The sequence below is a fragment of the Anomaloglossus baeobatrachus genome, chromosome 7 (genome assembly GCF_048569485.1).
Source record: "Anomaloglossus baeobatrachus isolate aAnoBae1 chromosome 7, aAnoBae1.hap1, whole genome shotgun sequence".
NCBI classification, from domain to species: Eukaryota; Metazoa; Chordata; class Amphibia; order Anura; family Aromobatidae; genus Anomaloglossus; species Anomaloglossus baeobatrachus.
In genome coordinates, this window is record NC_134359.1 from 293,592,984 (window position 1) to 293,616,365 (window position 23,382).

Genomic DNA, 23,382 nt, shown 5'->3' on the forward strand with positions numbered 1-23,382 from the left:
ACAGGCACACACGTGCGGTTTTAAAAACCAAGCACGGACGCAATAATAACCTAACACAGGTTTTAGGAGCAAAAATTAAGAACTCTGACACTATCAGCCACTGCTGACTGACGTGTATTATACACTACACTTGTGCGTTATATAATAGTTTGGTAAACGCACACCAGTGCACCTGTACGCTGCCACCAACAGGCACACACGTGCGGTTTTAAAAACCAAGCACGGACGCAATAATAACCTACTAACAGGTTTTTTTGGGGAGCGACAATTACAGTACAGACAAGTCAGACACTATCTGGACTGTTTTACACTGTGTACACCAGCCCCAGATATGAAGGCTGGTATACGGTCACCACTACCCTGCCTGCCTGCCTGCCTGTATACTGCTACAATAGTCCTGACAAGGACTCTTTTGGTCACTAGCCTGTATTCAGACCTGGCTATACCCTGCCTGTATATAGCAACAATAGTCCTGAGAAGGACTCTGCTACTGTACTCCGACCTGGCTATACCCTGCCTGCCTGTATACAACTAGAATAGTCCTGAGAAGGACTTTTGGTCACACTGTTTGCAGCCCTGCAACTGAAAAAGCTATAAAGGGCCGCAAAGCTTTCCCTGAATCAGCGACACTCTCCCTACACTCACTGTCAGAATAGCTGTGAGCAGAGCACAGCGCGCCGGCCGATATAAAGGCTCGGTGACGCTGTGCAGGCCGGCCAATCACTGCAATTCCACAACTAACAGGGCTGTGGCATTGCAGTGGTCTGCCAGCCAATCCCTGCATGAGGGCTGGCTCTCAAAAGAGCGCCAACATGCAGAAATGAAGACCACGAGTAAAGCACGAGTATCGCGAGATTACTCGGTCCCCGCCGAGCAGCCCGAGTACAGTGATACTCGTGCGAGTACCGAGTAGTGACAAGCATGCTCGCTCATCACTAGTGCTGATGTGTATTCACTAGACTTGTGCGTTATATCCAAGTTTTTGCAAAACGCACACAAGTGCAGCGGAAAGCTGCCACCAACAGGCACACACGTGCGGTTTTTAAATGCAAGCACGGAGGCACTAAGAACCTAACAGGTCTCTATCCAGGGACAACATGGAGCCTCCCAATTTTTGGCTGCCCTGCCTAAGGGCTATACTACAATAGACCCACTTCCTTACAATGGGCACTTCAGGTTTACAGGCCATCATGCACGTCTCTATCCAGGGACAACGTGGAGCCTCCCAATTTTTGGCTGCCCTGCCTAAGGGCTATACTACAATAGACCCACTTCCTTACAATGGGCACTTCAGGTTTACAGGCCATCATGCACGTCTCTATCCAGGGACAACATGGAGCCTCCCAATTTTTGGCTGCCCTGCCTAAGGGCTATACTACAATAGACCCACTTCCTTACAATGGGCACTTCAGGTTTACAGGCCATCATGCACGTCTCTATCCAGGGACAACGTGGAGCCTCCCAATTTTTGGCTGCCCTGCCTAAGGGCTATACTACAATAAACCCACTTCCTTACAATGGGCACTTCAGGTTTACAGGCCATCATGCACGTCTCTATCCAGGGACAACGTGGAGCCTCCCAATTTTTGGCTGCCCTGCCTAAGGGCTATACTACCATAGACCCACTTCCTTACAATGGGCACTTCAGGTTTACAGGCCATCATGCACGTCTCTATCCAGGGACAACGTGGAGCCTCCCAATTTTTGGCTGCCCTGGCAAAGGGCTATACTACAATAGACCCACTTCCTTACAATGGGCACTTCAGGTTTACAGGCCATCATGCACGTCTCTATCCAGGGACAACGTGGAGACTCCCAATTTTTGGCTGCCCTGCCTAAGGGCTATACTACAATAGACCCACTTCCTTACAATGGGCACTTCAGGTTTACAGGCCATCATGCACGTCTGTATGCAGGGGCATTGGTGAACCTCACAATTTTGGACTGCCCTGGCAAAGGAAAATACTACAAAGACTCACTTCCTCAAAATGGGCATATTATACTCAGAGGCCTTTATGTACGTCTCTTCTCAGGGACATCGGAGTGCCACACAATGTTTTACGTAAAATCTTTCATGTATTGATCTCAAAAAGTAACATACATTAGCTCTATCTCACTATTGGGTATGTGCCCTTAACATTTCTGCCATGAAAAATCATTTTGGGGTCATTTTGGAAGGTTTTCTGGTGAGTCCGTAAAAATGGCGTGAAACGCGGACAAAATTGTTCACAGCTGTGACTTTTGAGTGATAAATGCTTCAAGGGGTCTTCCCCATGCTGTTGCCATGTCATTTGAGCACTCTTCTGAGACTTTTGTGCCATTTTTAGGGTTTCTCCATGCTGCCGGGGGGTCATTTCACAAAAATACTCGGGTCTCCCATAGGATAACATTGGGCTCGTTGCTCGGGCCGAGTACACGAGTATCTTGGGAGGCTCGGCCCGAGCTTCGAGCACCCGAGCTTTTTAGTACTCGCTCATCACTAATAAAGAAGTGTATGCAAGTGGAAAAGCTGATGATAGGAAGAACAGTATAAGAATATGTGTGTGACAAGAGAATCAGCTTAAGATAATGTGATTGCAGGAGCTCTAGAGCAAAGAGTATGTGCGAGAGCATCTGAAGCGCCAACTCACTTGAACTCCCCAGTAGTCACTAGTAGAGTTGAGCGCGGTTCTAGGTTCGAGGTTCTCCAGTTCTAGGCTCGAGTGATTTTGGGGGCTGTTCGAGATCGAACTAGAACTCAAGCTTTTTGCAAAAGCTCGATAGTTCTAGATACGTTCGAGAACGGTTCTAGCAGCAAAAAGCAGGGCTTTTTACAGCTACAGTGTGCAGGAGCCATCGCTGGCAGCCTTCCAGAAGCTGGTAACCAAGATAAACATCGTGTATCCAAGCAAAGCGCTTTGGTTAGTAACCCGATGTTTATCCTAGTTACGTGCAGGAAGTCCACACTTCCCCGCTCAGCTCGCTCCGCCCCCTCCTGCCCGTGGCATGTACACACGTACACACACACACACACACACACACACATGGTCCCGCTCGGCTTACCTGCGGTGATGAAGTCCTTCCATCCCGACCTCAGCGTTGTCACTGTCCTCCATGGCCGCCACTTGTCACATCACCTTCTCTCGCTTCCGACCCGAGACTGACTAGCGGTGACGTCACGGGCCTCTCGCGATACTTGGTGTGAAGGCGCCGGTCATTGAACTCAGTGACAGGGGCTGTCAGTGTGCTGGAGATCAGCGCAGGTAATGTACCTCGCTGACAGCAGCACTTGTCATGCCCTGCAGTGACCTGGGCTGACCCATTGATGTTAGCTCAGGTCACTGCACTGCTCTCCCAGCCAATGGGGAACATCCTGCTCTTCATTGACTGGGACAGTGTGAATCGTCATGGCAACCCCTTGGATTACACCAGACCTGGATTTGTTTTTCATTCTAATTAATTGGTTAAAGAGAGAATGTATTGGGGAGTGTTTTTTCAAATAAAAATGTGGTTGTCGTCTATTTTTTTTTATTACTGACTGGGTTGGTGATGTCGGGTATCTGATAGACGCCTGACCTCACCAACCCCAGGGCTTGATGCCAGGTGACATTACACATCTGGTATTAACCCCATATATTACCCCGTTTGCCCCCGCACCAGGGCGCGGGATGAGCTGGGGCGAAGCACCAGGATTGGCGCATCTAATGGATGCGCCACTTCTGGGGCGGCTGCAGCCTGCTATTTTTAGGCTGGGGAGAGTCCAATAACCAAGGACCTCCCTAGTCTGAGAATATCAGGCCCCAGCTGTCTGCTTTACCTTGGCTGGTGATCCAATTTTGGGGGACCCCTACGTTTTTTTTTTAAATTATTTATTTAATTTAAAATAACAGCGTGGGGTGCCCTCAGTTTTGGATTACCAGCCAAGGTGAGGTTGCCAGCTGTGGTCTGCAGGCTGCAGCCGTCTGCTTTACCCTAGCTGGCTACAAAACTAGGGGGAACCCTACGTCATTTTTTTTTCATTTTTTTGGCTAAATACAAAGCTAAGCACCCCTTAGTGCCACATGAAAGGCACCAAAGGGTGCTCCACTTTTTCTCCACTTTTTCTCCACTTTTTCTCCACTTTTTCTCCACTTGTTCTCCACTTTTTTCTCCACTTTTTCTCCACTTTTTCTCCACTTTTTCTCCATTTTTTTCTCCACTCTTTCTCCACTTTTTCTCCATTTTTTTCTCCACTTTTTCTCCACTTTTTCTCCACTTTTTCTCCACTTTTTCTCCATTTTTTTCTCCATTTTTTCTCCACTTTTTCTCCACTTTTTCTCCACTTTTTCTCCACTTTTTCTCCACTTTTTCTCCACTTATTCTCCACTTATTCTCCACTTTTTCTCCATTTTTTCTCCACTTTTTTCTCCACTTTTTCTCCACTTTTTCTCCATTTTTTCTTCACTTTTTCTCCACTTCTCCATTTTTTTCTCCATTTTTTTCTCCACTTTTTCTCCACTTTTTCTCCACTTTTTCTCCATTTTTTTCTCCATTTTTTCTCCACTTTTTCTCCACTTTTTCTCCACTTTTTCTCCACTTTTTCTCCACTTTTTCTCCACTTTTTCTCCATTTTTTCTCCACTTTTTTCTCCACTTTTTCTCCACTTTTTCTCCATTTTTTCTTCACTTTTTCTCCACTTCTCCATTTTTTTCTCCATTTTTTTTTCCACTTTTTCTCCACTTTTTCTCCACTTTTTCTCCATTTTTTCTCCACTTTTTCTCCACTTTTTCTCCACTTTTTCTCCACTTTTTCTCCATTTTTTCTCCACTTTTTCTCCACTTTTTCTCCATTTTTTCTCCACTTTTTCTCCACTTTTTCTCCACTTATTCTCCACTTTTTCTCCACTTTTTCTCCACTTTTTCTCCATTTTTTCTCCATTTTTTTCTCCATTTTTTTCTCCACTTTTTCTCCAATTTTTCTCCAATTTTCTCCATTTTTTTCTCCACTTTTTCTCCACTTTTTCTCCACTTATTCTCCACTTTTTCTCCACTTTTTCTCCATTTTTTTCTCCATTTTTTCTCCACTTTTTCTCCACTTTTTCTCCACTTTTTCTCCATTTTTTTCTCCATTTTTCTCCACTTTTTCTCCACTTTTTCTCCACTTTTTCTCCATTTTTTTCTCCATTTTTTCTCCACTTTTTCTCCACTTTTTCTCCGTTCTTTTTCTATGGTCGGTCTACCCATTAGCTCTGCCATGCATACTGTAGCTCTACACCTACTGCACATGTTACTTTATGATTGACATCGCTTTCGTACCAGAGCTGTCTAAGTCTACTCTGACCCCATATTTGTCATTACAATATTGTCCTTGTACTGTATTATGACATTTGTATCATGTGTTTCATTTCTTGCTGTGTTGCAATTTTTCTGCTGCATCCCAATTGTACCTCTACATTGTTCGAGTTTATGTTATTGTTCTCTCACTCTTATGTGATACTGATTATTGTCATTTTTCATGATTACATGCAGATAAGTCCAATCTGACGAAGGCTCAGGCCGAAACATCATTTGTAACTTGTTTTGGACAAAAACATATATGCTTATGAAAAATTTTTTTTTCTTAATACGGACCAATAAAGAGTGATTTTGCATTACTATCCGTTGTGACTTACTGACTTAGTCTGGGAGATTTAGAGTGCCGAGGTTACTCACTAATTTTATCTATTATTACCTCTGAGCACCTATATACCAGTGAGCAGAGCTTCCTCTACAGTAGTTCTCCTGATTAGGCATGCCCTTACCTCATGAGCAGGGCATTGCAGCTTTGGTAGCAACCATTACGACATGGACTCTGCTGCTGTGGACCCGAGAAGAGTGAGTGCAGATTCATTGCACCCACACTCCTCACATGAAGGGTCCGCACTCCTAGAAAATGGGGGATACGTTCCCTGAGTGTCTCCCCCCCATATTCTAGACGGTCCAGAGTCGTCGTGGGACCCCTTTATTTTTTTTCTTACAATAAATTGGTGAAAGAGGAAATGTTTTGGGGACTGTTTTTTCAAATAAATTTCTTTTGTCGATTTTTTTTTTTTGTTAGTACTGACAGTGTATGATGTTGAGTATCTAATAGACGCCATGACATCACAAACTGCTGGGCTTGATCTCAGGTTACCTTACAGCTAGTATCAACCCGATTTATTACCCCGTTTGCCACTGCACCAGGGCACGGGATGAGCTGGGGTGAAGCGCCAGGATTGGCGCATCTAGTGGATGCGCCACGTCTGGGGTGCCTGCGGCCTGCTATTTTTAGGCTGTGAAGGCCCAATAACTATGGACCTTCCCACCCTGAGAATACCAGACCACAGCTGTCCGCTTTACCTTGGCTGGTGATCCAATTTGGGGGGGACCCTACTTTTATTGTGTAATTATTAATATTTATAAAATAATTATAAAAATTAGCCTGAGGGGATCTCCACATTGGATCCCCAACCACGGTAAAGCTGCCAGCTGTGGTTTTCAGGCTACAGCCGTCTGCTTTACCCAAGCTGGCTATCAAAAATGGGGGGACCCAACGTCATTTTTTTTTTTAACTATTTTTTAAATAGAAAAAATTAATGGGCTTCCCTGTATTTTGATTGCCAACCAATGTAACGGCAGGCAGATGGGGGTGGCAACCCATAGCTGTCTGCTTTATCTGCGCTGAGAATCAAAAATACCGCGGAGCGCTACGTCATTTATTTAAAGATTTAATTTTACAGCACTGTGATGTCCAGCAATCAAAATACAGGGAAGCCCATTTTATTTTTAGTTATTTAAATAAATAATTAAAAAAAATATATATGGGCTCCCGCTGCATTTTTTGTATTGCTAGCTAAGGGTAATCCAAGCAGCTACTGGCTGCTAACCCCCACTGCTTGGTGTTACCTTCACTGGCAATGGAAAATCCAGGGAAGCATTTTTTATTTTTTTTGCCAAAAAACTACAAAAAAAGGACGTGAGCTTCGCCATATTTTTGTATGCTAGCCAGGTATAGCAGGCAGGTGCTGGAAGAGTTGGATACAGCGCCAGAAGATGGCGCTTCTATGCAATTGCCATTTTCTGAGGCGGCTGCAGACTGCAATTCACAGCAGTGGGGCCCAGAAAGCTCAGGCCAACCTGTGCTGCGGATTCCAATCCCCAGCTGCCTAGTTGTACCTGGCTGGACACAAAAATGGGGCGAAGCCTACGTCATTTGTCTTCTAATTATTTCATGGGATTCATGAAATAATAAAAAAAGGGCTTCCCTTTATTTTTGGTTCCCAGCCGGGTACAAATGAGCAACTGGGGGTTAAGGGCAGCCGTACCTGCCTGCTGTACCTGGCTAGCATACAAAAATATGGCGAAGCCCACATAATTTTTTCAGGGGGCAAAAAACTTCTGCATACAGTCCTGGATGGAGTATGCTGAGCCTTGTAGTTCTGCAGCTGCTGTCTGTCTGTATGGAGAAGAGCAGACAGCAGCTGCAGAACTACAAGGCTCAGCATACTCCATCCAGGACTGTATGCAGAATTTTTTTGCCCACCAAAAAAATGACGTGGGCTTCGCCATATTTTTGTATGCTAGCCAAGTACAGCAGGCAGCCACGGGCTGCCTCCAACCCCCAGTTGCCTATTTGTACCCGGCTGGGAACCAAAAATATAGGGAAGCCCATTTTTTTTTAATTATTTCACTTATTTCATGAAATAATTAAAAAACAAATGACGTGGGCTTCGCCCCATTTTTGTGTCCAGCCGGGTACAACTAGGCAGCTGGGGATTGGAATCCGCAGCACAGGTTAGCCCGAGGTTTCTGGGCGCCTCTGCTGCGGATTTCAGTCCGCAGCCGTCCCAGAAAATGGCGCTCTCATAGAAGCGCCATCATCTGGCGCTGTATCCAACTCTTCCAACAGCCCTGGAGCCGGGTGGCTTGTTGGGTAATCATGAGTTAATACTGGCTTTGTTTTACTAGCCAGTATTAAGCCAGAGATTCTTAATGTCAGGCACGTTTGACCCGGCCATTAAGAATCTCCAATAAAGGGTTAAAAAAAACACCACACAGAGAAAAAATACTTTAATAGAAATAAATACACAGACACATTAGAGACTCCATCTTTATTACCCCCTGTCAGCCCTCCACGATCCTGCTCTTCTGTCTTCTTTCTTTCTAGTGTAGTAGTAGTGACGATTGTAGTGAGGATGAGGTTCCCCAGCTCATCATGAGCTGGGGAACCTCATCCTCACTACAATCCTCACTAGTGTAGTAGTAGTGACGATTGTAGTGAGGATGAGGTTCACCAGCTCATCACTTGGGGCTGGGGAACCTCATCCTCACTACAATCCTCACTACAATCGGGAAGCAGCTTGCAGCCTTCATTCCGTGAGTGATCAGTGCTGGCTGTCAGCGGTAACAGCGGTAACGCTGACAGACGCGTTACCATAGCAACGGTGCTCTCGGAGCCGCGGTTAGCGGTGACGTCACCGCTAACTGCGTTGCTATGGCAACGGTGATCTCCGTTAATGACCGGCTGTATCAGCCGGTCCCTAACGGAACGGGGAGTCGACCGTGTGCTAGAGCATGTCGCCGGTACACGGCGATACACATATGTGCACCGTGTACCGGAGAGATGCACTCGCAGGTCCTACATGACGCATCATAGTCATGTGACCAGTCTGTAGCCAATGAGATAATAGCCACGTGACTGGTCACATGGCTATTTTGACGTCACGATAGGTCCTGCATCTCTGCTGGCAGTGCCGTCACTGGGAGGATTCAGCGATCATCGGATGGAATAGCGGCAGGAGACAGAGTGCAGAAGGGATCGCGAGGACCGGTAAGTGTTATGGCAATGTTTATTAACTGTTTGTGTACATTTATAATGCATTTTTATGTGTTTGTGATTGCCTCCCATTATAGCCTATAGGTTCGAGTTTGGTTTCCGTACTGGAAAATAAATTCTGAAATGTAACATATGAACTGAACATTTGGCAAAATTTTAAATGATTCTAACATTGTCAGTAAATGAAATGTTATCCTAAAATTATCACCTAAAATGTGCAAGTACAAAATATTTTTATTGAAATACCTTATTAAGCTTTAGGTTTTATTTTACTGGGGTAATTTTTGTTTGTTTTGTTTGGGGTTTTTTGCCTGTAAATGAGCAGAAATTATTAAAATATTCTACAATGCATAGAGGAATAATCATCAACAAGGCAGACATTTCCATATGGAGGTATCATTATATAATTATAAATACACACTCAAATTCAACCCTTTGCATACTACTAAATTGTAAAAAATAAATAAATAAATATCTAAAGATTTAATTTAATTTTGACAGCTTTTGATATATTTTTACTATTTTATATCATATCATTTTATTACAGAGGATTGAAACTATGATTTTTTTAACAAAAGTTACATTTTAGCTGAAAAACAGTGCATGGGACAGGGCGGCAAATCAAGGTTTAACCTTTACCAAACGTTTTGAGCTTGTTCTGGGCGAGCCTCCTGATCTGGCCCCTTCACTTACCTGATTCGTAAGGTAACTCTGATTTGGATCCCCATTAGCCAGATATTAATGTTTCATCCATTGATCTAGAATGCGCATGAATGAAAAAGACACACTGCACGTAGAACGCAGTGTGTCAGAATCATGGGCACGTACCCTTAATGTGTTGCAACTTGGATTTTCTGGCACTCACAAATTCATTATTTTCAGGTTATTCTCTTTCCTCACAGGCTGACAGGACTAGTAAAGCAGAACCATGTCATATATTTAATGTATTTATTTTACTTATATGGCTAATACACATGGCGAGTAAAAAGAATCAAGTGGAATGCGATAAAAAATTGCATTCCATTCCGACCTGTGCTACTCTATGGGGCCATTTCCATCTGCGATTGTTTTCTCAGACTGAGAAAACAATCGTTGCATGCTGCAAGTGTATGCCAATCCGTATTCACTCACACCCATACAAGTCTATGGGTACAAGTGAAACACCACAATGCATTCGGATGACACCGGAGTGCAGTGCGATAATCGCATCAGCTAATAATGGCGGAGATGGCAAGATTAATCCTTCCGTCTCCTCTGCAGCTCCCAACCTGTCTTCCGCAGCTGTGATCCGAACGCAGGATTGGATCACAGTGGCATGACACTCCTCTTACACTCGCAGCACAGCAGGAGCTGAAGGTCATTAGCATATTGCATCAGATACTCTCGCATCGGATGCCATACACTCAGTTGGCTTCAGCCATATAGCACTAAAAATTCCATAGCACTTTACAGTCATCATCATCACTGTCTCTTTTGAGGCTCACTATTTAAATTCCCTATCAAAAACTGGAGAAGCCTAAGGAAACCCAGGTCGAAAATACAGACTCCTTGCAGGAGTTGTCCTTGGCGGGATTTGAACCCAAGACCCCAGTGCTGCAAACAACAGTGCTAACCATTGAGCCATTGTGCTGCCCAGTCCAGTAATCAGACAAGTCCACTAAGATCCTCCATTTGAAAAATACTGCACATTTTAAAGGGAACTGGTGACATAAAAAAATTATATTATAACTATAGGTCGTCTTGTAAAAAACACAAGACCTCGTAAGGTGCAGCTTACTTACATAATATAAAGTTCTGGTTGTTTTAACTGTAAAAAATGGGGAAAAAAATCAGTCACTCATCAAAACAAGTGCTTCAAAGAAATGTCATTGTGTATATATATATGTGATGTGTATGTGTTTGTTCTATGTATATGTGTGCATCATGTTTTGATGTGCCGTATAGTGTCAACTATGCTACAAAACTGGAATTACATATCTGCTTTCCTTCAAAATCTATCCAGCCAAAGTGCATCTGGTCTGAAAAATCAGTTGACCAAAAATATAGTCTGCAATGTTTTCCAGTAGATGATTGGATCACCAGAAATAACCACTAGATCACTAAGGCGAGCTTTACACATTGCAACATCGCTAGCAATTGCTAGCGATGTCCAGCACGATAGCACCCGCCCCCGTCGCACATGCGATATGTGGTGATTGCTGCCGTATCGAACATTATCGCTACGGCAGCTTCACACGCACACACCTGCTCTGCGACGTCGCTGTGACTGCCGAACAATCCCTCCTTCAAGGGGGATGTGCGTTCGGCGTCACAGCGACGTCACTAATCGGCCGGCCAATAGAAGCGGAGGGGTGGAGATGAGCAGGACATAACATCCCGCCCACCTTCTCCCTTCCGCATTGCTGTCGGGACGCAGGTAAGGAGATGTTTCTCGCTCCTGTGGGTGTACACACAGCGATGTGTGGAGCTGCAGGAACGACAAACAACATTGTACCTGCGGTCGACCGACATTATGGAAATAAACGACGTTACACAGATCAGCGATATTGTACGCTTCTGTGCTTGTTGATTGTCGTACCTAGGATTTACACGTTGCGATGTCGCTACCGGCGCTGGATGTGCATCAATAGCGATGTGACCCCGATGATATATCGGGAGAGATGTCGCAACGTGTAAAGTCCCCCCTAAGGGATGACCAAAATTCGACATTTTTTATATTTGATACATTACATGAAATAGAAATCAATAATACATTTGGTTGGTCTTCAATTTTGACATATTTTACCCTACAAATCTGAAGCAAAGATTCCTAAACTTTAGCGCTTGAAAAAATTACCTTGTTGACATATTTTTCGCTCAATATAAGGTGGAAAGTTGGAATCAGTTTTAGACTTTTTATTGGTGTAAGTCAATTAGGTGCAAAATAATGGTCAGGAAAAAAAGGTGAACTAGGGGTAAACTGTGAAGAAAGAAAGGTGTCTAACATCTATCAAGATGCCAAATATGTTCCAGATCGTGCGCCACTGTATTAATTCTGGTGATTCTGCTGACTGTCTGGAAATAGTAGAGGATAACTAAAGATTGGACGCAATAGTAAAGGTGGGTTATTTTTGGTTTTTTTTTTAGAAACATTAAAAAATACTGATGAAGAATGAGACGTCTGTTAAATATTTTTACATTTCATCATTCTCTGGAGATACAAGGAATAAACCGTTGATTTCTACTTTCTTCTTCTTGATATATCTGGTCGGTGTTCTCATCAATTCTTCCATTATCACAGTCATATGTCTTGAATAGAGTTGAGCGCGGTTCTAGGTTCGAGGTTCTCCAGTTCTAGGCTCAAGTGATTTTGGGGGCTGTTCGAGATCGAACTAGAACTCGAGCTTTTTGCAAAAGCTCGATAGTTCTAGATACGTTCGAGAACGGTTCTAGCAGCAAAAAGCAGGGCTTTTTACAGCTACAGTGTGCAGGAGCCATCGCTGGCAGCTTGCCAGAAGCTGGTAACCAAGATAAACATCGGGTATCCAAGCAAAGCGCTTTGGTTAGTAACCCGATGTTTATCCTAGTTACGTGCAGGAAGCCCACACTTCCCCGCTCAGCTCACTCCGCCCCCTCCTGCCCGCGGCATGTATTGTACACACGTACACACACACACACACACACACACACACACACACATGGTCCCGCTCGGCTTACCTGCGGTGATGAAGTCCCGCCATCCCGACCTCAGCGTTGTCACTGTCATCCATGGCCGCCGCTTGTCACATCACCTTCTCTCGCTTCCGACCCGAGACTGACTAGCGGTGACGTCACGGGCCTCTCGCGATACTTGGCTGTGAAGGTGGCGGTCATTGAACTCAGTGACAGGGGCTGTCAGTGTGCTGAAGATCAGCGCAGGTAATGTACCTCGCTGACAGCAGCACTTGGCATGCCCTGCAGTGACCTGGGCTGACCCATTGATGTTAGCTCAGGTCACTGCACTGCTCTCCCAGCCAATGGGGAACATCCTGCTCTTCATTGACTGGGACAGTGTGGATCGTCATGGCAACCCCTTGGATTACACCAGACCTGGATTTGTTTTTCATTCTAATAAATTGGTTAAAGAAGGAATGTTTTGGGGAGTGTTTTTTTCAAATAAAAATGTGTTTGTCGTCTATTTTTTTTTATTCCTGACTGGGTTGGTGATGTCGGGTATCTGATAGACGCCTGACCTCACCAACCCCAGGGCTTGATGCCAGGTGACATTACACATCTGGTATTAACCCCATATATTACCCCGTTTGCCACCGCACCAGGGCGCGGGATGAGCTGGGGCAAAGCACCAGGATTGGCGCATCTAATGGATGCGCCACTTCTGGGGCGGCTGCGGCCTGCTATTTTTAGGCTGGGAAGAGTCCAATAACCATGGACCTCCCTAGTCTGAGAATATCAGGCCCCAGCTGTCTGCTTTACCTTGGCTGGTGATCCAATTTTGGGGGACCCCTACGTGTTTTTTTTTTTAATTATTTATTTAATTTAAAATAACAGCGTGGGGTGCCCTCAGTTTTGGATTACCAGACAAGGTGAGGTTGCCAGCTGTGGTCTGCAGGCTGCAGCCGTCTGCTTTACCCTAGCTGGCTACAAAACTAAGGGGAACCGTACGTCATTTTTTTTTCATTTTTTTGGCTAAATACAAAGCTAAGCACCCCTTAGTGCCACATGAAAGGCACCAAAGGGTGCTCCACTTTTTCTCCACTTTTTCTACACTTTTTCTACACTTTTTTCTCCACTCATTCTCCACTTTTTCTACACTTTTTCTCCACTTTTTCTCCACTTTTTCTTCATTTTTTTTCTCCTCTTTTTCTCCACTTTTTCTCCACTTTTTCTCCATTTTTCTCTCCACTTTTTCTCCACTTTTTCTCCACATTTTCTCCACTTTTTCTCCACTTTTTCTCCACTTTTTCTTCACTTTTTCTTCACTTTTTCTCCATTTTTTTCTCCACTTTTTCTCCATTTGTTTCTCCCCTTTTTCTCCCCTTTTTCTCCACTTTTTCTCCACTTTTTCTCCACTTTTTCTCCATTCTTTTCTCCCCTTTTTCTCCATTTTTTTCCTCCACTTTTTCTCTACTTTTTCTCCACTTTTTCTCCACTTTTTCTCCACTTTTTCTCCATTTTTTTCCTCCGTTCTTTTTCTATGGTCGGTCTACCCATTAGCTCTGCCATGCATACTGTAGCTCTACACCTACTGCACATGTTACTTTATGATTGACATCTCTTTCGTACCAGAGCTGTCTAAGCCTACTCTGACCCCATATTTGTCATTACTATATTGTCCTTGTACTGTATTATGACATTTGTATCATGTGTTTCATTTCTTGCTGTGTTGCAATTTTTTTGCTGCATCCCAATTGTACCTCTACGTTGTTCGAGTTTATGTTATTGTTCTCTCACTCTTATGTGATACTGATTATTGTCATTTTTCATGATTACATGCAGATAAGTCCAATCTGACGAAGGCTCAGGCCGAAACGTCATTTGTAACTTGTTTTGGACAAAAACATATATGCTTATGAAAAAATTTTTTTTCTTAATACGGACCAATAAAGAGTGATTTTGCATTACTATCCGTTGTGACTAGAGTTGAGCGCGGTTCGTGGTTCGTGGTTCTCCAGTTCTAGGCTCGAGTGATTTTGGGGCCTGTTCTAGATCGAACTAGAACTCGAGCTTTTTGCAAAAGCTCGATAGTTCTAGAAACGTTCGAGAACGGTTCTAGCAGCAAAAAACCAGCTAAATCCTAGCTTGGTTTCTGCTGTAATAGTGTAAGTCACTCTGTGAATCACACTATTATGACATTTCAGTGTATAGTGTGCGTGAACAGCGCCTTCAGATCACTGCTGTTTCTATAATGGCGATCGCCATTTTTTTTTTTTTTTTTCTTGTCTTCCTTCCCTAAGCGCGCGCGTCTTGTGGGGCGGGCCAGCATGTCAGCCAATCCCAGACACACACACAGCTAAGTGGACTTTGAGCCAGAGAAGCAACGGCATGTGTGATAGGATGTCCATGTCACATGTCCCTGCATTATAAAACCGGACATTTTCTTCCAGGACGCCATTATCTGCCTTCTGCGTCTTTGGTGTCAGACATCACTGTCGCAGCTCCGTCCTCCTGAGTCCTATCGCCGATACAGCTGTATGCGCTGCATACACAGCGTTAGACAGCTTAGGGAGAGCACTTTATAGCAGTCCTTTTAAGGGCTCAAACCGGCAGGGTCAGAGAGCCATAGGTGACAGGTCCTGAAAACAGCCACAGCGTCTGTGTAGCCAAGGTCAGGGATTTCCTCCCTGCATTTCACCATTAGGAGGGAATAGAAAGGCAGGCTTCCATTCCTCTACCCAGAGCACCACAATCCTGCCACTGTACCCTCTTGTCCTCTGCACACTCCAACTCATTATAACTAAGCCATTATACTAGCAAACACTCAGTGTACCTAGTGGCATCCTATACGTGGCTATTGGACTTTGCTATAGTCCCACTAGTGCAAAGACATTTGCAGAGCACGTCTGCCTGCATTGCACACTCCAACTTTTTTAAACTAAGCAATTTTACTAGCAAACACTCAGTGTACCTAGTGGCATCCTAAACGTGGCTATTGGACTTTGCTATAGTCCCACTAGTGCAAAGACATTTGCAGAGCACGTCTGCCTGCATTGCACACTCCAACTTTTTTAAACTAAGCAATTTTACTAGCAAACACTCAGTGTACCTAGTGGCATCCTAAACGTGGCTATTGGACTTTGCTATAGTCCCACTAGTGCAAAGACATTTGCAGAGCACGTCTGCCTGCATTGCACACTCCAACTTTTTTAAACTAAGCAATTTTACTAGCAAACACTCAGTGTACCTAGTGGCATCCTAAACGTGGCTATTGGACTTTGCTATAGTCCCACTAGTGCAAAGACATTTGCAGAGCACGTCTGCCTGCATTGCAGACTCCAACTCTTTTTAACTAAGCCATTATACTAGCAAACAGTCAGTGTACCTAGTGGCATCCTAAACGTGGCTATTGGACTTTGCTATAGTCCCACTAGTGCAAACACCTTTGCAGAGCACGTCTGCCTGCATTGCACACTCCAACTTTTTTAAACTAAGCCATTATACTAGCAAACACTCAGTGTACCTGGTGGCATCCTAAACGTGGCTATTGTACTTTTGTCTATTCACACTATTGTAAACATATTTGCAGCACGTCTGCCTGCATTGCCCACTCAAACTTTTTTAAACTCAGCCATTATACTAGCAAACACTCAGTGTACCTAGTGGCATCCTAAACGTGGCTATTGTACTTTTGTCTATTCACACTATTGTAAACATATTTGCAGCACGTCTGCCTGCATTGCACACTCAAACTTTTTTAAACTCAGCCATTATACTAGCAAACACTCAGTGTACCTAGTGGCATCCTAAACGTGGCTATTGTACTTTTGTCTATTCACACTATTGTAAACATATTTGCAGCACGTCTGCCTGCATTGCACACTCAAACTTTTTTAAACTCAGCCATTATACTAGCAAACACTCACTGTACCTAGTGGCATCCTAAAGGTGGCTATTGTACTTTTGTCTATTCACACTATTGGAACGATATTTGCAGCACGTCTGCCTGCATTGCACACTCAAACTTTTTTAAACTCACCCATTATACTAGCAAACACTCAGTGTACCTAGTGGCATCCTAAACGTGGCTATTGTACTTTTGTCTATTCACACTATTGTAAACATATTTGCAGCATGTCTGCCTGCATTGCACACTCAAACTTTTTTAAACTCAGCCATTATACTAGCAAACACTCAGTGTACCTAGTGGCATCCTAAACGTGGCTATTGTACTTTTGTCTATTCACACTATTGTAAACATATTTGCAGCACGTCTGCCTGCATTGCACACTCAAACTTTTTAAAACTAAGCCATTATACTAGCAAACACTCAGTGTACCTAGTGGCATCCTAAACGTGGCTATTGTACTTTTGTCTATTCACACTATTGGAACGATATTTGCAGCACGTCTGCCTGCATTGCACACTCAAACTTTTTTAAACTCAGCCATTATACTAGCAAACACTCAGTGTACCTAGTGGCATCCTAAACGTGGCTATTGTACTTTTGTCTATTCACACTATTGGAACGATATTTGCAGCACGTCTGCCTGCATTGCACACTCAAACTTTTTTAAACTCAGCCATTATACTAGCAAGCACTCAGTGTACCTAGTGGCATCCATTTCGTGTCTATTGTACTTTTGTCTATTCACACTATTGTAAACATATTTGCAGCACGTCTGCCTGCATTACACACTCAAACTTTTTTAAACTCAGCCATTATACTAGCAAGCACTCAGTGTACCTAGTGGCATCCATTTCGTGTCTATTGTACTTTTGTCTATTCACACTATTGTAAACATATTTGCAGCATGTCTGCCTGCATTACACACTCAAACTTTTTTAAACTCAGCCATTATACTAGCAAACACTCAGTGTACCTAGTGGCATCCTAAACGTGGCTATTGTACTTTTGTCTATTCACACTATTGTAAACATATTTGCAGCACGTCTGCCTGCATTGCACACTCAAACTTTTTAAAACTAAGCCATTATACTAGCAAACACTCAGTGTACCTAGTGGCATCCTAAACGTGGCTATTGTACTTTTGTCTATTCACACTATTGGAACGATATTTGCAGCACGTCTGCCTGCATTGCACACTCAAACTTTTTTAAACTCAGCCATTATACTAGCAAACACTCAGTGTACCTAGTGGCATCCTAAACGTGGCTATTGTACTTTTGTCTATTCACACTATTGGAACGATATTTGCAGCACGTCTGCCTGCATTGCACACTCAAACTTTTTTAAACTCAGCCATTATACTAGCAAGCACTCAGTGTACCTAGTGGCATCCATTTCGTGTCTATTGTACTTTTGTCTATTCACACTATTGTAAACATATTTGCAGCATGTCTGCCTGCATTACACACTCAAACTTTTTTAAACTCAGCCATTATACTAGCAAACACTCAGTGTACCTAGTGGCATCCTAAACGTGGCTATTGTACTTTTGTCTATTCACACTATTGTAAACATATTTGCAGCACGTCTGCCTGCATTGCACACTCAAACTTTTTAAAACTAAGCCATTATACTAGCAAACACTCAGTGTACCTAGTGGCATCCTAAACGTGGCTATTGTACTTTTGTCTATTCACACTATTGGAACGATATTTGCAGCACGTCTGCCTGCATTGCACACTCAAACTTTTTTAAACTCAGCCATTATACTGGCAAACACTCAGTGTACCTAGTGGCATCCTAAACGTGGCTATTGTACTTTTGTCAATTCACAGTATTGGAACGATATTTGCAGCACGTCTGCCTGCATTGCACACTCAAACTTTTTTAAACTCAGCCATTATACTAGCAAACACTCAGTGTACCTAGTGGCATCCTAAACGTGGCTATTGTACTTTTGTCTATTCACACTATTGGAACGATATTTGCAGCACGTCTGCCTGCATTGCACACTCAAACTTTTTTAAACTCAGCCATTATACTAGCAAACACTCAGTGTACCTAGTGGCATCCATTTCGTGTCTATTGTACTTTTGTCTATTCACACTATTGGAACGATATTTGCAGCACGTCTGCCTGCATTGCACACTCAAACTTTTTTAAACTCAGCCATTATACTAGCAAACACTCAGTGTACCTAGTAGCATCCTAAACGTGGCTATTGTACTTTTGTCTATTCACACTATTGGAACGATATTTGCAGCACGTCTGCCTGCATTGCACACTCAAACTTTTTTAAACTAAGCCATTATACTAGCAAACACTCAGTGTACCTAGTGGCATCCTAAACGTGGCTATTGTACTTTTGTCTATTCACACTACTGCAAATCTATGTGCAGCACCTCTGCATGACACCCTCCTGCTCTGTTTTTAATAAGCTATAATGATAGCACAAAATACTGCCATTTAGTGGCATCATAGAACTGGCTGTTGTATTCCATTAGTGCCCCACTGGTGACAAGCTATTTCTAGCACCTCTACATCACACCCTCATGCACATTTTGCTACGCTAATGTTATAGCAAACTCATTGAATTCATTGCTGCATTTCATAATTCGGAGGGATAGAAAGTCAGGCTTCCTTTAGCTTTTCCTTCTATTTATAGACAGCATCTCCAAGACCAATTTCCCCTCCACGTCTAAGTGTGGAGAGGCAGCTAGTGCGCATGCGTGTGCCGATGTACCGCAGCTGCAGCATAATTACAGTGTTTCGCGTAGTGAGTATGCTCAGCCTGACTGTGTTATTCCTGACGCTAAGTCTTCTTTTCGGGATACAGCGCATGCTCCCACACTAAGTGTGAAAAGCCTCTTTGCACAGGTGCTTGCATTCCGTGCCGGGTCTAAAGGTCCAGTCACACTAAGCAACTTACCAGCGATCCCAACAACGATAGGGATCGCTGGTAAGTTGCTAGGAGGTTGCTGGTGAGATGTCACACTGCAACGCTCCAGCGATCCCACCAGCAACCTGACCTGGCAGGGATCGCTGGAGCGTGGCTACACAAGTTGCTGGTGAGCTCACCAGCAACCAGTGACAAGCCCCCAGCGCCGCGTGGAAGATGCTGCGCTTGGTAACTAAGGTAAATATCGGGTAACCAACCCGATATTTACCTTGGTTACCACCGCACGGAGCTACACGTGCAGAGAGCAGGGAGCAGCGCACACTGAGCGCTGGCTCCCTGCTCTCCTAGTTACAGCACACATCAGGTTAATTACAGGATGTGTGCTGCAGCTACATGTGCACAGAGCAGGGAGCAGCGCACACTGCTTAGCGCTGGCTCCCTGCTCTCCTAGTTACAACACAAATGCTGTTAATTAACCCAATGTGTGCTGCAGCTAAATGTGCACAGAGCAGGGAGCAGCGCACACTGAGCGCTGGCTCCTTGCTCTCCTAGTTACAGCACACATCGGGTTAATTTCCCGATGTGTGCTGTAGCTACATGTGCACAGAGCAGGGAGCAGCGCACACTGCTTAGCGCTGGCTCCCTGCTCTCCTAGTTACAGCACACATGGGGTTAATTTCCCGATGTGTGCTGTAGCTACATGTGCACAGAGCAGGAGCCGGCACTGACAGTGAGAGCAGCTGAGGCTGGTATCAAAGGTAAATATCGGGTAACCAAGGACAGGGCTTCTTGGTTACCCGATGTTTACATTGGTTACCAGGCTCTGCAGAAGCCGGCTCCTGCTGCCTGCACATTTAGTTGTTGCAGTCTCGCTGTCACACACAGCGATCTGTGGTTCACAGCGGGACAGCAACAACTAAAAAATGGCCCAGGACATTCAGCAACAACCAACGACCTCACAGCAGGGGCCAGGTTGTTGCTGGATGTCACACACAGCAACATCGCTAGCAACGTCACAAAAGTTGTTCGTTAGCAGCGATGTTGCTAGCGATGTTGCTTAGTGTGACGGGGCCTTAAGTCCTGTTTTGTGCCTAGACACCATGCTAAAGCTGATAGTCTTTTTTCAGAGACTGTATTTCATGCTACTGAGCATGCTCAGGCACTTCCTGCATCTGAGACTAGGTCCGGTAATGAACTCTTTGGCCCTGGCCCTGATGTGGGGGTCCCATATAGACCACAGGGCATCAGGTGTCCTCCCAAATGGCTTGCAGAGGCCCACACCTATGACTTGTCACCGCATTATTGATGGTCAGACGATGACTGGTGAGGTGTTTGGGTCATGGCAGCCATGAGGTCATCATTGAAGTTGCGTTTCCAAATAGGACGCTAGTTATGCCACTCATGACGTGTCACTCTACTTTTGTCTCCAGGAGGTGCATTGTGGTTCACCCTGGTTTGGGGCGGACCCAGGTTATAAAAGGGGCTGGAGCCAACAAGGAGGTGCGCAGTCTTCTATTATGCTCCGAAAGAGCACACCTCCATGTGTTGAACCCAATGCGGCTTTAGGCCAGAGGTAGGCAGGGATAGGGTGGTGGATGCAGGCCACCACCACAGTTGGTAACGCAGAACGGTTAAGACCAGCTCCTGTCCTACCAGTCCTGCTTGTGCAGCCCAGTGGCATTAACAGGCCTGCTGCTGCTGATGCGCCTGCTGTCCACAGGTGTGGCCCCTTCGCACACGGTCAGCGTACTCAATGGCCCCTGTGTTGTTAACAGTGAGTTCCTGGGCTGGGTGGGCATGTGGACCCTGTGACGCTAACAGGGCTCACAGTCTCCAGATCCGAATGGCGTCTAACTCGGTTCAGGCTACTATTAGTTTCATAGCCACACAGCTCTGTATCCTCCACCAAACCTTCCAGTTGCCAACCTCTCCTTTTCCAACTGGGAGCACGGTGGACACTGACTGCTGATGGGGATATATACCTTTCTCTTTCTTTTCTTATTAATTTTCGTTATATAGCGGTCACAGATTATATACCACTTTATCCAAATCTGCCAGTCCCACTGTAACAGATGGTGTTTCTTCAGCAAATGTTACAGTTGCTTAACCACCAAATCCACGGACCAAAACTTTTTTCCCCTTTCCAACACACCTGTTCCCCTTTCCATCAGCATCTGTCCTTTTTCAACTCATTTTGGGATATGACCAAAAGTGCAACTGTGCAGGGACACCGTACTCAACGCCATCTCAGCACAGCAGCCATCCCTCGGTCCCTCCGATGTGGACAAGTAAAAGACCATTTCCTCCTATCCATGACAAAGCGTTGTGATTCACTCTGTGCAGCACTGGTGTTTAGTGGAAAAGTAGATCTAAGATTGCGTACCACATTCTGCAGATACTCCTGTATACGTGCGTCCATTTCTATGGCAGGAATTAGTTCGCCAAATTTTGTCTTGTACCGGGGATCTAACAGTGTGGCAACCCAGTATTCAGGATTACTTCAAATTCATACAATCCGAGGGTCATGTAGGTAGTGCAGCAAGAAGGCGCTCATGTGTCTTGTGCATCCAGGAGGACCAAGTCCTTGGTGTGTTGGTGGCAGAGAGGTGAGAATCGTGCCTCCTTCCTCTGCCCTCTCCCCACAACCTCGCACAACCGAAATGTGAGCAAGCTCTCACTCATCTGCTGAGTCTTCCATGCCCATCGCCAGTTCGTCCTCCATTTCTTTATGGGCTCCTGCACTTTCATCAACACTTTTTGCTGATACTATGCGCCCTTGTTAATCCCTCTCCCTCACCATGACTGCCGCATAGGTGCCGCTGACCATCTGGACCTCGTAGATCTTGTTATCCCTTCCGCATATGACTCCTCCTGTACTTCCTCCCCTTCCTCTTGTCCCAACACCTGACTCCGAATAATAATTACAGTGTGCTCCATCATGTAGATGACCAGAATTGTCACGCTGAGAATGACATTGCCAGTGCTAAACATCTTCGTCGACATTTGTGAACTGTGTAGCAGGGTGCATAGGTCCTTGATCTGACACCACTCCAGCAGCGTGATCTGCACCACCTCTGGATCAAGTTATCCCAGGATATATGTCATACCGTATTTCAGCAGGGCTCTGCGGTGCTGCCACACACGCTGCAACATGTGCAGATTCCAATTCCTGCGTGTCGGAACATCGCATTTCCGGCGTTTAACTGCCAGACCTAAGACTTCCGGAGTGATGAAAGTAGTTGAGCTGCTGTGTGCGCACGATGGAAGTGAGCACATAGCGAGCGTGCCCGCTGCACAAGGCCATGTAGGCCGTGATGGTGTTTTAAAAATTGCTGGAGAATTCGGTTCAACACGTGAGCCATACAAGGCACGTGTGTCACATTGCCCTGACGATGGCCCGCAGCCAGGTTTGCATCATTGCCGCACACGGCTGTTAAGTCACCAACGGAGTCCGCTCCGTCAATTTGTACTCCGGTCGCCAGGTGACAACGTGTTCCTTTCATGAATAGTGCTGATGATGGGAGAGTAGTCGATGCCAGCGGCGCAGGTGGACGCAGGTTATGCTCACCCACTGGGCTGCATTACCTTGACAGATGCAGAATCTCTGGCTGAATGTAGCTGGTGGGTATCTCACAGATGAAATACCATCATTCAGCTACAACCAATGGGAAGACACCACACCCTTTTTTATGCCCATCCTGTCTGCAGACCACTGCCAGACATAGCTATGAACCTCTGGTTAATTTTACCCCCAGTTCAGTTTTATGATTTTGTGTGCTTGTTACCTGACTACTTTTCCTGCTTGCTGTTTATGTACCTCGTTGGCCGATCCGCATTTCACCTCTGCTTGTTTTCTGATTAAGTCCTGGCCGTCCCATTGTGTTTCTGTTCCTCAATTAATGTTTTGACCCTGCCTGACTACTATTCTCTGTAATAGCGGTGTGACTCACATTTCCCATACATTTCAAAGTAAAACTTTGACCGCCTGTTGGCATTGAGCTCTGCTGCCAGCATAGTAAGGAGGTGTGTGGTAGTCCTTGTGCGCAGTTGCAAGGAAGGGTGGCCTGACCACACAGGGTTTGCGCCAAGGTGGAGGACCCACACGAGGTTGAAGAGGCAGAAGCAGTGT